This window comes from Branchiostoma lanceolatum, chromosome 8, assembly GCF_035083965.1.
Source record: "Branchiostoma lanceolatum isolate klBraLanc5 chromosome 8, klBraLanc5.hap2, whole genome shotgun sequence".
Taxonomy (NCBI): Eukaryota; Metazoa; Chordata; class Leptocardii; order Amphioxiformes; family Branchiostomatidae; genus Branchiostoma; species Branchiostoma lanceolatum.
This window is the reverse complement of record NC_089729.1, coordinates 14,717,087-14,729,546: the sequence shown is the minus strand read 5'-3', so window position 1 is coordinate 14,729,546 and position 12,460 is coordinate 14,717,087.

Below are 12,460 nucleotides of genomic sequence, written 5' to 3'. Positions count from 1 at the left end.
GAAGACCTGCCCGCCTTAGCCTGGGACCTCCTCCCCCCCCCTATTTTGCCCCTCGCGGGGTTATCTGGGGGTACCCGTGATGATGATTACTTACACAATCATTTCTTCTCTTCAATTATAAGTTCACAGCCAGGTAATCTATTCGAGTGTAGGCCAAATCCATTTCAAACGATACTAAAATGTCAGCAAACTGTCAGCATATACTTACGAATCCGTGGCACTTTAGATTGAAGACCCTCGAAGAACATTAACGATTTTCAAGCGAAAATGTAATCGGTCCTTTACGTTTTCTTCCTCCGGCTCCTGTGGAACCTACTTGAATTCACTCATCTTGGTTTCATTGCCCATATATATCTAACTCTTACCGCAGTTTGATGATATGATGATCAAAATGCAACAATTGAACATATCTGTTTCGAGCAGAACCTTCCTTCTTTTACCTTCTGTTGAGCGAAGCGAGAGGACCATTTTCAGACTTCAATTTGACAATTCAAGAGAAGAAATTGTATGTTTTTAACGAATTGTAAGATATTTAGTGTTATTGTATCAGATTGATATTTCACTGCCGTCTGAATTGAATGATGTAAGTAATGAAATTTTAGAGAAAATGCTTTCAATTGAATTTGTACGCGAGTACGTATATAAAATCATCCAATCATAACTGATTTTAGAACAACTGAATGTAATCTCCGGCGCAATTCAGGTTACCAATGATTGCTGTTTGCTTTATGTAGATATTGAATAAAAGCATTCATAATCATAAATTCCTATCGTTCGCTACCGCCTTTGTCATTTTTTTTTAAAGCATTCTATGCAGTACCACATATGATTGGGCGTCAAGGACCCAGCGTGCGGCATAATTCGTGATAACTAGACCATACAAACTCCAGATGAAACCTCTTTGACCATCATTACAACAAAATGAGCTTAACAAATCGAATTTCATGTGATTTTCGTCACTCGTAACGTTCTGTTTCAGAACTGATATTTTGCATACTCTCTTATTACGAAGTGTACCCGAGCAAGGTACAAAATCATAAATGATAGATGGAAAAGAGATTCTCCTTGATGTACGATATCAAGGAAACACCTGAGAAGTATTGAAAGCCAACATTGAAAAAAAACATGACCATATCATGTAGAGAGATATACATATGCATATGGAGTTCTACTGCAGTACCATAGAAAGCCACTAGTAGACACATATATTGCCGACAGCTAACACATATCAAATATGATGAAGATTCATCCACAGCTTCTCGACTTATGCTGTCCACACACCACACACACACACACACACACATATACACACACACACACATACACACACAAACACACACACACATACACACACACACACACACACACACACACACACACACGCGCGCACTGACAAATCGACGGCACCGAAACATAATCTTCTTGGCAGAGGCGATTGATTATCAAATGAAATCTGTAGCAACCCATTCTCAACCTACCTTATGAGTAGTGCGGGGGTGAGTACTACCTCTTGTCCGTTGAACCCACGCCGCTTTGAAAGATTGAGTCGGTAAAAACCTTATATCTTCCTCTTGCAAATCTATTCAAGTGACGTATTTGAATACATCTAACCAATACGCCCGCTGGAAACGCCGTGCGTCATCAGGAACTGTCCATTCCTGTTTGTGGGGGTGTAAATGAAATCTCTGTGTATGATACTTTTCTTCCGTGCGTGAAATATAAGAAAAAATAAATAAAACAGTCATAACATTGGTTAGATATTGATTAGAAATATGTCACAAATATCTTTCAACGTTCATCAACATTTAATAACAAACATATTGTACTTAAACATGGCTTTATTGCAATAACATTCTTGAAGAAAAATGATTTTAACTGATGTTGCTGAACCCTTTAATATATCTTTACATTGCTCTCCAATAAAATGTTATGACCCCTAACGTATTTTCGGCATAACAAAGGTTTTTTAGATCATGCCCTGAAGCTCCTATCACACTTAGCCAATAATGGCCTCTCTGCCTTTATCCAGATCATGATTGGAAGCAAAGTCATCTGTGGTTGGTAGTTGGTCACCGAGGTGGCCTAGTAGTCTTTTTAAAGTCGTCGGCACCAGCCGGCTATGGATTTTTAAACGAAATCAAAGTCGGAAAAGTGATATTCTGCTTAGATGCGACCAGAGGAGCGAACTGGAGCTAGAACAGGATTGATTCCAGGCTACTCCCAACCCAGGCCGAACCTTGGTTGGGGAGTCATCATCATCATCATCGGTCGGTTGGGGAGTGCGTAGCTCGAGTGGTCGGGGGAAAGTTGTAGTAACGTCCTGACTGTGTGACAGGAATTTAGACTTATCTTTGTAAGATAAAGATTAACTTTTAATCCATTGTCATCATTTTACATATGCTGTACACTTATAATGACTATTACTGCAACAAAGCCAGATTGTAAAACGAAAGCAGGCTGCAATTCTTAAACTAATTGATGCATTAAACTAAGCACCCTACCGTACGAAATTTGACCACTGACCTTAAAAACGTTACCCGCACGAACGTTGCCTCTTTGATTATTTGCGAAAGATTTTCTGGACACGAGCAAAGATCCTTTGATGATTATTCAACACATTTAACAGGAGAGTCAACCTTCTTTTCTTTATTCATTAAGAGTGGCCGGCTTGCGCATAACCCTACCACACCTTTATCTAACCGTCCAATGCTGTGGGTTCTTAGAAACCCGATCACATTCCAAGTGGGTATCTACATCCTAAAGACGACCAGTACGGTGTGTTGAGCTAGGCTGGTACTCAAATCAAGATAAAGCCGATTTGTGAACAAATTGAGGGTTTCAACACATTTGTACGGTACATTTCGTAAATTGATTGATGTAATAAAATAAGTACCCGACAGTACGAATTTTGGGCGGTAACCGTAAGAGCGCTACCCGCACGAACGTTGCCTCTTTGATTACTTGCATAATATTTTCTGGACACGAGCAAAGCTCCTCTGATGATTATGCAACAAACACATTTAACAGAAAAAAAAACCTTCTTTTTTTGTTTATTCATTTGGAGTGGTCGGCTTGCGCATAACTCTCCTACACTTTTATCTAACCGTCCAAAGCTCCTTTTATGATTATGCAACACATTAAACAGAAAAAAACATTCTTTTGTTTATTTATTAAGAGTTGCCGGCCTGGGCATAACCCTCCCACACTTTTATGTAACCTCCCAACGCTGTGGGTTCTTAGAAACCCGATCACATTCGAAGTGGGTATCTACAGCCTAAAGACGACAAGTACGGTGTGTTGAGCTAGGCTGGTACTCAAATCAAGATAAAGCTGATTTGTGAACAAATTCCAGGTTTTCACCACATTTGTACAGTATAACGACGTCGCATTTGCTCTCTTGGATTATCGCTAGGCCACGCGATAAGGTACATTCAACTAGTAATGTAGACAATAAACCTTAAAATTAAATGTCGATCCTACAGTTGAGAGGTCAGATACTAAGATCTAAAATTTACACTTATATTTACAATTATGCAATATCTGATTATCGATCCAGTAAACTGTCAACGATACTTTTAAAATCAATACATTTTTAAAGAATTTGCTATGCACTGTCATATCTTATACATGTATACATCATCCTTAGTCATCAGCCTATTTTAGGCTGTAGGGTTTCATATAAGAGAGAATGGCACATACCACAAACTTAAGAAATTACCCAACAATATCAACAAATACTTCAAAGTGTGAAAAACAAAACAAATAAACCGGTGCACCTATGTAGCATTGAATCAACGTGCCCATGGCCCAATTTAATCGTCTTTGACCCCCCCCCCCTGCGAATTGTAATTAGATTAGTCAACGTTTTATTACACTACCAAAAATCATTTTTCTTATCTTTCTTGTTTTTCCTTCTACAAAGAAAATGTTTCTGTCTGTAAGTGTCAGCCAGAATGTTATTCTGTATACAAGAATTCCTGTATCAAGCACAAACAAGAATCCCTGTTTTCAGCACAAACAAGAATTGCATCTAAGAATTTTTTTCTTAAGTTAACTTAAACCGAGAAAGTTCAAGAAAATTATTCTAGCAGAATCAAATTTTCTCGAAAAAATAACTTATGGGAAGAATCTGTAAGAATACAAATTTGAGGAAACAAAAAACAAATCTTATATTAAGCCAGAGAAAGCATTTTTTTCTTATTTTTCTAGAAAATTCTTATTGGAAAACAGCATGCTAGAAATACTTTCTTGAACTTTCTTGATATAAGTTAACTTTTGAAAAAAATTCTAAGTGTAAGAATTGACATTTACCAGACTTCCCAGAAGGTTTCTTGAGTTTTCTTGTTTTTCCTTTGTATAAGAAAATCTTTCTCAACATAAGAAAACAACAAAAATAAGAAAGAATAAGAAAAAAGATTTTTGGTAGTGTATTGATGCTTCTTTTTCCATATCATGTCTGTAGCGAGGTTTCGTATTATCTTCTTGTTTTGTTTCTTTGTTTACAGTTTGCTTTTTGGTTTGTTTGTATACACCAGGATTGTACTGAACAGTATAAGTTGCATTGATGAAGGTTAGACATCCAGGTAGTAAAATTAGCCAAAAATAGTTACTCAAGCAACTGGATAAAATTTTGAAAAGTACAAGTTGCATATCCGGACATATTTATTTGATCCACACGTCGTTGAAGGTTAGACAACCGGGTAATAAGGCACGCAAAGTTATAGTTACTCAACTTATAGTTACTCAAGCAACTGGATATATTTTAGAAACAGTCCCTGATGAAAGCCATTTGATGCTACTTGAAACGTCTGACCGTTCCCAAGACCTATATCCAGATTCTTGAGTAAGTGTTAATTTTCGTAAATTGATTGATGTAATAAACTAAGTACAATCATGATTTTTTTTCATTAAACAACATAAATAACAAATACAGACAAGATGGCAACGCAATCAAGTTAACTTATATTAACGCGCCATCATACAAGACAGGAATATGATTTAAACAGTTATATGCTTATCTACACAAAGGTTAACAATTAATGAAAGCATACAATACATTATGTCATGTGTTGTAATATGTTTCCCAGTAAGCACCCCCCCCCCCAACTAAATATAACTGATAGGATGGGATGTACCAATTTCAATGTGAAAACCGCTTCGTCAGTATAATAGATTCTTGAGTTAAACTCATTATGTTACAGTTTGAACTGGGGGAGCAAGGAGATGATTCGTAGATTAACAAGTGTTTGATAGCATCGTCCGAAAGTGATTTGATGTCGAAAATGTGTCCTGCAATTTTGGAAAGTTTGTCAAGTAAAAGAAAACGCTGATTGATATATAATAGGCAGTGAAGTAGGAAATGAGTGATTGATTCGCATTGACACCCGCAGCAACATGCCGGATTATCAACTAGCCCACGACTGAAAAGATTGTCATTCAAGCCGAAAACGTGCCAAAAAGTGAACAAGCATATCGGGGACCATAACTAAAATAACTAGGTTTGGAGGGTCGTACATATTTGAATAAGTACATCCGAAACTTGGAGTAGCTGTAACTTCGTATTCCCACATCTAATTTGTTCCAATGAGTTAATGAGTGTGAAACAAATAGGACTTAGCAAAACGGTTTGTTGAGGCATTCAGCAATCAATCATGAACTGCTTCATCGTGAATTTCAAGCAGGAACCGTAAAAACGTCACCCCCACCGAAGGTTTCCTATTTGATTACTTGTATAAGATTTTCTGGACACGAGCAAAGATAATTATGCATTACATTAAACTGGAAAACAACTGTCTTTTGTTTATTCATTAAGTGTGGTCGGCTGATGCATAAACTTCCCACACTTCTGTTTAATCATTTAACACTGTGGGGTCTTAGAAACCCTACAAATTGATAAATTGTAAACACTGGAACAGTTTTTTACTTAATTTTTATTGTGAATTTGTCTAGTAGTGACTAGTAGTGCATAGTAGTAAGATAATTATATTAACGCTATCGCAATAAACTGCCAACGATGCTTTTATATCATTACATTTTAAAAGCATTTCCTATACCCTGTCCTATCGTATTCATAACATCCTTACTCATCAGCTTATTATAGACATTAGGGACCCAAACAAGAGAAATTTGGTCGATATCAAATTCTTATAACTTTGAAAATTTCCCAACAATCTTGAAAGTGTCAAATAAAACAAATAGATCACAACGCATGTGTAACATTACGAAACGTGCCTCATTTAATCTTATTTGTCTACTCCCTACTTTTTATTATTGCCACTTGGTGTAATATCATATTATCATAACTTATGCAAAAAGATCAGAAGGACCACGAACTATCCTTATTTTGACCATAGGCTATAGGCCACGGAGTGTTTGTACTATATGCATGCATACCGAATACATATCGGAATATCGGCGTAAGCGGCTGGGCATATCCCGAGCGGGTTATTCGAAAGCCGACGGCGCCGAAAGCCCCAAGTGAATTCCTGCGTCCGAATTTGTTATGGTAATAAAAATTGACATGTGCATCATCCTCTGAAAATTTGGTGGTCATACAAAAATTAGTCTAGGAGTTGCAGAGGGCAGGTCTCAAAAACAGCACATTATTTTTGCTGGGGTCAAAAAAGTCGAACTCAACAGACTTTCCTCTATAATGTCAACAGTATTGTGTCAATCTCCCTCGAAAATTAGGAGAGGTTAGAATAGATGTCTACTGACAAAGTCATGGAAGGAATTTTTCAACTATGTTCCAATGGCACATCAAAATCCACTCCTGGTGTTTGAGTGTTAAACACGGGACCTCCATTAAACGTCCTATCCGAGGGACATACCTAACCTGTCTAGGTACTGATGTACACATGAGTCGAGTAAGGAAACTGGTGTCACAACTTATGGGCATGTCAGGCATTCGAACCCAGGACTTTTGCCTTCTGGGCTAAACACCCTACCACGTCTTTGGGCGGAAATGAATGGTGAAGAAATGAAACAGGCGTCCCATGACCACGTTTATGAATAATTCATGATTTTCAGAGGGCCGAGTCTGCAATCACCTTGCCGCAGCGGAAATGATCCACGTAGCTTGCCATCATGATTTCCTAGCAACGGAAGCAAAACAAATTTGCACAACGCCAAACACGTAATTATGAATCTTCATCGCACATGGGTCACGGAAGTGTGATGAAAAAAAAAACATTTTTCTTCTTTATACCCAGCTCCTAAAGCTTCGCTAAAAAAGCATATCAAAATTGTATGCATAACGCAGGTTCGTGACCTTATTGTAGCCGCGTGGACGTGTATTTTTTGGTTTTGAAGGGATCTTGAAAATATTTCGGACGACGTCTTTTCCTTTTCAAGGTTTATAATTCGAAGATGAAAGAGATGACATTTCACGGAATATGCACAAGATCATACAGTCATTTTCATGGCAGACTAAGAAATGAAATCAAAGCGTTTTCGAGTGTTTTGTATGTGGGAGTGCATGAGAAGTAGCCTATTAGACATGCTAAGTCTGCTTTTAGAAGGAACTGCCGGGATTCTGCTTGAGCTACTTCTAAAATTTTGCTGTCAGAAAATGTCAAGGCTTTTTACCTCTAATATAGTAATTTCAGACACACGCTAGATATGAAAGAGTCTATATACCCAGGTATGTTACAGCGATTCACAGGCAGCTTATTAGAAATAAAAGTTAATATGAAGATAAAAGCTAAATATAAGCTCTCGGCTTGAGCACGGCACCACTGTGAATGTATCATGTCTTTGTGTTCTCGAAATACAAAATGATATATGAAGAGAATAACGACTGGTATCCTACTTGAATCATTTCTGAAATGTTGCTGTCAAAAATGTCAAGACTCTTGGCCTCTTTTAAACTCAAGACAAGCATGTTGATGTGCGTCACACGTATATAATCAAACAACCTGAAATGAAGCAGCAGTTTTCAAAGAGAACTACCGACATTCTAGTTTACTCGTTTCCAAAAATGATCCCGACGAAATCGAAGGATCCAGAAAGTTGAGAGCATCAATTTTAGACATATGTTAAAGGTGCCCTAAGCGATTTCAGGGGATAAAACGTGAAATATTCTGGGGAAAACAATTCTGTTTGATGAAGTTGAAATTGACATTTACTTCCCCATATTAGCAAATCTGCATCATTATTTCAAACTTTGGGCGTTAAAACATAGCACAGAAGCAAGCCACAAAAGGAGTATCTTATTTATTCCCCCCCCCCCCCCAAATCAGCCCAGAATCCAGCCGTAACCGTTTTCTGTCGACAATTTTCGGTAACTTCCGGCCGCGTGATGTCACAATGCCCAAGCACATTGAGCCATGACCACGTGATTATTTCTTCGGAAGCGTTCGGGACTTATCGGTCAGAATCGTGCATGTTCGGAAGATTTGAAATGATGGCTGGCCTCCAAGTGCTCCGATTTTCAATGAGTTCCCACCACACAACGCCATTGCATTTTTGCTCCATGATGGTCGATATGCGATGGGATAGTGTTATCTAAACTTACAATGGATAGAAATCAGAAAAAGATTGATTTTGAATATGTGACTTTCAGTGCCCTAGTACTGCTTAGGGCACCTTTAAAGATAAAGGAACATAACCTAAGTTTGTCTGTGCGAAATAGTTTATTCTACGAGCTAATCTGAAGTGTTATCAGGAACAAGTGACTGATGTCCGGCTTGAATCCTTTTCAACATGCTGCCGTCAGAAATGTCAAGACTTTTCAACTTTTCACCCCATTAGCTTTAGAGTGTACACAGACACAAGCATGTCGGCCTAAGAAGGGATTTTGCCAAGAACTAGCTAATCAAATTCATGTTTTGATAGCAGATATTCTAACCACACATAAGCCAGAGGGGTAATCAGCTTTGAACGTGGCAATGCAATCACAAACTTTTGTCTGACACTACGTCTGGTATCAATTCAAATCACCCAAAGGATTTCCCCGTAAGCCTGATATGAGTTTTCTATGATATAATATTTCCTTACGCGGATCATGTTGTCAAGAACAGACGACCTCTGGCCTTTATATGCGTAGTAAGTACTAGTAATACGTTGAGCTCACAAGGTAATTCCTGATTTTATAAGCTTCTAAATTTCAATAGCAAGTTTTGATCTGTGTCACATTGAGCTTATTATTAGACAATCGGATATGAAGAAAATGTTTCCACCTTCAAAATATGATAAAAATTATCTAGAAATTTGAAAGAGACTGAGTTTCAAAATCCTTTGCTTTGCTTCATTGATATCTCTATCCATTGAAAATATCATATTTGTAACATGACTGCGAGATTAAATGATTAAGCATTATCTTGTGTAAACCTAACAACATTGGGTATATTTTGGGGGGGAACATGTTTTTCTGCGCAGCTGCATATAATTTGATTTCTGTTTGCAGCACCTGCATTTGTTTTTAACCTTCTCCCCGCTAAAAGTAGCCGTCTGGCACATTTGTTTATTTGTTACAGAGTTAGGCAGGAGGAAAAAGGTTAATTTGGAATCGTTCATTGCGGTTGTATGCTATCATTATATTCTCAGAAAAGAACTACATTCAAAATCATATGGCACATTTGATGACAACTGCTTCTTTTCTGGATTCCACATATACGCACAGTTTATATACTTGAAATGTAATAAATTTCTTACCATGCACTTAAGAAACTCAGATCAATACCTTACCTTTACCTATATCAAGTCCCATCCTCATGCCTGAGGGTCGGGGACCATGGTAGCGTCCTGTACCAGCCTCCTCCACTTTCTCCTGTCTCTGGCTCTGTGGGTGCACTCCGCTAGTGGGAGTCCTGTCCAGTCACGGATTATCTTTACCCCATGTTTGACAACTGGTTGCACCTTTTATTCAGGTGGCAAAAAAGTATAATTTCGGGAGGTTGTCCATCCTTGTGTATAATTCCATGTGACGATAACAGAAACATGATATCATAGCGCCATCGTCCATGTTTATGAATATAAAACTTGCTATTGAAATTGAGAAGCTCATAAAATCAGGAATTACCTTGTGAGCTCAACGTGTAGGAAATTAAAGTATTACTTACGACGCATGTAAAGACCAGAGGTCGTCTCTTCTTGACAACATAATCCGTGTAAGGAAATATCATATCATAGAAAACTCTTATCAGGTTGTTATGAATACACGCAAGGTATTATATAGACCCCGCTAAGGCAGGTGGAAAATTGGTATAAGCTCAATAAGCTTTCACCATTTTATGTATATGTGTGTTTTATAATTTGTTCCATAAAATTATTTGTGCGTTCCTATGCCTGTGTATCCCTTTTTTCATGAATGTGACAACTCTATTGTCTATATGTCCACACATGCATGGATACAGGTACTTGTTTGTGTGCAATAATTATGATGCTCTTTATTCTGGGACCCAGACGTGCAATTTCCTGTCTGAAAAAGACAGGAAATTTGATGGAAGTCTTTCATCTTTGGAGTACATGTATGATTATTTTCTCAAATGCTGTTACTCTATCATGCTTACCCAGCAGTGCTTCTAATTCATGAGAAATGGTGACCTTTCATTTTGCAGCTATAGCTAAGATGGTGATCGTAACAGGCGATTAGCATTGTTAGCATTTATGAATATGGACGATGGCGCTATGATATCATGTTTCTGTTATCGTCACATGGAATTATACACAAGGATGGATAACCTCCAGAAATTATACTTTTTTTGCCATCTGAATAAAAGGTGTACCCAATTGTCAAGCATGAGGTAAAGATAACTTGATAAGGATTGATATATAAAAGACATGTATTAATTCGATGCAGTTACAAGTGGATTTCACATGATAACAGTATCCGCACTGCAGTTCTCATGATTTCTGAAAGGTGGCATGGCTTAGCCATGATTTTTCAAGCAAACGTCCAATATCCGTTAACCATCCGTAAATTGCAATTTGCCATATTATCGATAGGAGACATTGCTACACCGAGTTATGCCTAAATAAAGACGACCGCTGTAACCCTCTAAGGGGGGAGGCCTCCTGTCAATAAATCCAAACTTAGCCAACTGTACCTCGCCGATGAGATATAAAAAAAAGGGGGCAACAACCTACACAAGTCCTCCCTAACTAGACGTAAATGCTAAACTATTGATGTCTACCAGTATATATCTCACTTACCAAAGGCTAAAATGTAATAGCCGTTAAAGCGTCAACTGCAACATCACTATATCATTACCACAGCGGGAAGAGTAACCGTGCCGGATGAAACTGCACAGGAGACCTGTCTCTGATAAAGTCAAGCCTGCAGCTACAATTTACTTGCACTATATTTGTGATAAAGGGCTAATACCTCTTTAACTGTGTTAGTGCCAATGTGAACAACGTTTGCATGAATAGCTCCCCCTGATGTGGTAATGGTTGAATTGGGCGTTCGGCTATATTTTCCCAAATTCCACAACAATTACCCAGTTTGGTAGCAGGGGCAATTCATTCAATTAGAAGAGCCATTCTATGTGATAAAAGAATTATATTACTCGCTTTTGCGGGCAAACGAATATGGTAAATATATCTGAAACACCGACATAAATCATAAGAGTAATTAGAGGAATCATTATATATAAGGGCGTTTGTCATTAACCTTGAAATAGAAAACACAACGTGTATGGAATGCAAAGAAAATGCCAAAATACTGGAAATTGGATATACATTTATTCAAAAACTTGTAAATTATTAAGATAAAGATGTTTTTCAGAGCGCTCGCGCTGGCCGTTTTATTCTCTAGGCAACGTAACCCCTGCTCTTTAATTGTAGGGAACCAACAAATAGATAAAAATGGAATCGCGGAAAGGCTTCCTGAGCCTAAGACTTTAGACGCTGAAAACGAAGATAAAAGAGCCCACTTTACCTTAATTGGTTTTCTGGGTTATAAATGTGCACAAATTAAACCTAATTGGGCTGATTAGAAGGCTGCCAATGAACGGTTCTCTCCTGCGCATTCTTTGATTTTCTCTCCAATTACGCAGGTCTGCCCTAAAATAGTCATTAAAGAAAATCGCTTCAGCTTAAGTGTCTACAATATGGGACTTTACTTTCAACGACCAGTTTTGGCTAGCAAAAATGGTGGCTTTGGATTTATGCCGATTTACAAGTAACAACCCTAAATTTAAATTTATCCACTGTAACGGTTTTCCTTCGAAATCTTTTGCTGGTGAATACAACATGTATAACAAAGGCATACTTTTCGACCACCTTGTTTAAATCACCCTGCATTAATTGAATCTATTGAAGTTAGATACTGTTTTTCAACAGAACAAAAGCAATGGCATGCCTGAATGTGTATATCACGATTTGTTTTAAATTTCAAAGGCGAGGATGGGTAATGTTCTACGATTCTATCTCTTAAAAAATATCAACTGAAGCAACAAGACGTTGGGAATAAGATATTATCACGGGGGCATTCTGAACTGACGGATACACGGAGCAT